Genomic DNA, 4,231 nt, shown 5'->3' with positions numbered 1-4,231 from the left:
TACAAGATGTGCAATAAAAACCTTAACCCTAACTTATTCCTCTTGCAATAGATCCGCCTCTTGACTTGGAGAACTTCCAAGATCCTTCAAGAACTGGTGATCTCGAGCTTGGAGAGAGCTGTGGAGGAGCTGGTGAAGATCTGAGATGAAACGGTGAAGAGGTGCCGCAGCCAACGCACGCCTGCAGCTCAAATACGACGCAACGGTCGGATCCCGATCGATTCGAATATTCCCAATCGATCGGGGAGGCTTTGGATCGATCCATGGATCGATCCAGAGCGCCTCTGTGCTCTGGAAAAATGCCTGGATCGATCCACGGATCGATCCAGCGCTTATCGCGCAAAGCAGCCGCGTCCCAATCGATCCACTGATCGATTTGGACATCTGGATCGATCCACGAATCGATCCAGAGGCTCTCTGTTCGATCCAGAGGCTCTCTGCTCGCTTATCGCACTTATCGCGCAAAGCTCCTTAGAGTTTTCGCCTAGATTTTTACCTACAATCCTAGCCTTAGGTGTAGTAGTTTTAGCATGAAAAGCTATATGTTTTTCTTTAACGCTATCATGCTTTCTATTTTCATGGTAAATAGCATTAAAATGATATAAATTTGAACTATCATGCTTTTTACCATAATGTAAAGGAGTAGGCTCATCAAATGTTACCTTCTTCTTTACCTTAGAGGCTCCCCCTTGACTAGAGCTTCCTCCATGAGCCTTGACCACCTTCTTCCCCTTAGGGCATTGACTTCGGTAATGCCCCTTTAGATTGCAAGAGAAGCACACGATGTGCTCCTTGCTCTTCTTTGTTCCGGGGATGGTCTCCTTGGGCTTCTCCTTGCCCTTTTGTGCCACTTGACCCTTCTTCTTGGCCAATTTTGGGCATTTGCTCTTGTAGTGCCCACTTTCCCTACACTCAAAACATATTATATGATTTTTATTTTTAATTGAAACATTTATACCTTCTTGTATAGGGATGACACTTGCTCCTCCATTTGATATTTCTTGAATTTCGGAGGTGGCACCATCTTCTTCTTATTCACTTGACCCGGATGTAGAAGCTTCTCCTTCTTCTTGATCCGGCGTCACCAAGAATTGCTCCCCCTCAATCCTAGAGGTGGAGGCTTCATCATCTTGAACATGAAACAAGGAGTATGCTCCCTCCTTGTTCCCTTCGGTGCATTCCCTTGAGGATGAAGCTTCTTGGATTTCCTCTTCTTCGGAGGTTGAGCATCTCTCAACCTCGGAGTCCTCCTCTTGGTCTTGCTCCAAAGAGTCACCCTCTCTGGATTCTTCATGATCTTGTACAGTGGAGGGGATTTCTTCATGAAGCTTAGCCAATTTGCTCCAAAGTTCCTTTGCATCTTCAAATTCTCCAATTTTGCAAAGAATGGTGCTTGGCAATAAATTGACCAAAAGCTTGGTCACTTTGTCATTTGCCTCGCACCTTTGGACTTGCTCCGGGCTCCATTTGCTTTTCTTTAGAACTTTGCCCTTTGAATTTCTTGGAGCCTTGAAGCCTTCCATTAGAGCAAACCATTGCTCTATCTCCATCATAAGAAAATTTTCGATTCTTGATTTCCAATAATCGAAACTCGTAGAAGTGTATGGTGGAGCCACCCTTGTGTCAAATCCAAGCCCATCTTGGAATTGCATCTTGAAATTGAGCTTGATAAAGTCTTGAACTTGAAGAATTTGCTCCAACTTCTTCACCCTCTAGCTTTTCTTGATATGTTTGCCCCTTCCGACGGTGATTCCGGTGAAGAGCAACCTTGCTCTGATACCACTTGTTAGGACCAAAAGTAGCTAGAGGGGGGGGGGGGGGTGAATAGCTCGTCGCGTTCGCTCGGTGCTCGGCGGTGCTTGATCCTTCAAAGATGTGCAGCGGAAATACAAAGAAACAATCACACAACGCTAACACGGTTGGTTTACTTGGTATCCACCTCACAAGAGGTGACTAATCCAAGGATCCACACCAACACACACACCCTCCACTATGAATAACACTCCTTTATGGTAACTACCAAAGGCGGAGAAGCTCTACAACCCTCTCAATACAAGAAGAAGAAAGGGAAATACAAGATAAGCAAAAGCTTACAAGATGTGCAATAAAAACCTTAACCCTAACTTCTTCCTCTTGCAATAGATCCGCCTCTTGACTTGGAGAACTTCCAAGATCCTTCAAGAACTGGTGATCTCGAGCTTGGAGAGAGCTGTGGAGGAGCTGATGAAGAGTACTCGAGAACGGTGGTGATGCAGTCGTTCATCGACGCAGCGGTGGATCCGATCGATTCGAATATTCCCAATCGATCGGGAGGCTTTGGATCGATCCACGGATCGATCCAGAGTGCCTCTGTGCGATCGGCGGATCGATCCACGGATCGATCCGGCCATCGCGAAGCGGCCGCGTCCCAATCGATCCACCGATCGATTTGGACATCTGGATCGATCCACGAATCGATCCGCTCTGTTCGCTAGGAAAGGCCTGGATCGATCGATCGATCCAGCTCTGAATCGATCCATCGATCGATCCAATTGGTTTTGCCCAAAACCAAGTCCCAAGCCTCTCAAACCAACATCCGGTCAACCTTGACCTGTTGATACATCATGCCTAGCATCTGGTCACTCCTTTGACCTGCTAGGACTTCCCACCAAGTGTCCGGTCAATCCCTTTGACCCACTTGGACTTTACTCATCGTGCCAAGTATCCGGTCACTCTCTTGTCCTACTTGGGCTTCCACCGATGTCGATCATCCTTGATCCATCTGGATTTTCCTTGCCCGGCTTCACTCACGGGACTTTCACTTGGCTTCACTCACCAGTTTCCTTCGCCTAGCTTCACTCACTAGGACTTTCACGCTTCCTCACCAGGATTTCCACTGCCTAGCTTCACTCATTAGGGCTTTCCTTCACCGGCTTCACTCACCGGGACTTTCCTTCTGCCTAACATACCAGTTAGGACTTCCTAGTCGTATCCGGTCACTCTTGACCTACTTGACTCTCCTTCAATCACACCGATCAATCCCGATCAGAATCTCCCCACATGAACAACTGCATTGTCCATGTGTCTACATGTATTGTCAAACATCGAAACTATGACCAAGACCCAAGCTTGGTCAACTCAGTCAACCTTGACCTAAAGGATATTGCACCAACAATCTCCCCCTTTTTGATGTTTGACAATACCTTTAAGTTAGGACCATTCTGAGTTAAGCTAATCCCATAGCCTTAACTCCATTCATGCCAAAAGTATGAATGTTGGTTCCCTTCATTCTCCCCTATGAGCTCCCCATAGGTAATGAAAGCCTAGCTTAAACCACACATTCTCCCCCTATTGGCACACATCAACCCATCTTTGAGCACACATCAACCCATGCCTCAATTTTAGGCACACTTCAACAAATGCCCCATTGTTGAAAACTCTCCCCCTGAAGAGTTGCTCATCGTTGTTCACAACTTCACTCGTTGTGGTCAACACGATAATGAAGGTCCCATACCCTTCATTATCCTTAACCTTACATTCTCCCCCAATGTAGGCAAATGCCCATCCTTGAGCATTATCCACTAGAACCCACTTGAACAAATGAGGATATCCACTCCCCATTAAAGTTCAAACGCTCAACCTTGAGCATGTTCTTAACAGAAGGTTAACCACCTTCCAAGGTTCATGAAAAATAATTTTTCATGTCTTTAAAGAGTCCCTCCCCCTAAAGACATGGTGGTAACTTCTATCATTGCACCAACAATGACTTGGAATTCCTAAACCTTTAGGAAACCCAAATTTTAGAAGTTTTGAGGTTTAAATGTTCAATATTTGAAACAACCTCAACCTAAACTTCTACTTAGTCTTCGTTAACCAATCTATCCTTGTTTTCAACATGAAAACACCCTTTTTATGTATACAAATGTATTTTGAGGGGTTAGGAATGGTTACATTGACTAAAATAGGTTTAGAGTGCTGAAATCAGACCTTCCCAGCCAAAATCAGCGTCCTGGATCGATTGGAGTTGGGTTCCAATCGATTCAACCTATTTGAATCGATCCACTGATCGATTCAGGATGTGTGGATCGATCGGCTGATCGATCCAGTGAGCTTCTGCTCGCGAGAATTGCCTTCTGGATCTATCCACGGATCGATTCAGACACTCCAATCGATCTATGGATCGATTGGAGCTCTGATGGTTGCTGAATTTCAAATTCAGCCAACTTCAGAAACCCCTAGAAAATTCTACAAA

The sequence above is a fragment of the Zingiber officinale genome, chromosome 2A (assembly GCF_018446385.1).
Source record: "Zingiber officinale cultivar Zhangliang chromosome 2A, Zo_v1.1, whole genome shotgun sequence".
Classification (NCBI taxonomy): Eukaryota; Viridiplantae; Streptophyta; class Magnoliopsida; order Zingiberales; family Zingiberaceae; genus Zingiber; species Zingiber officinale.
This window is presented reverse-complemented; position numbering follows the sequence as displayed.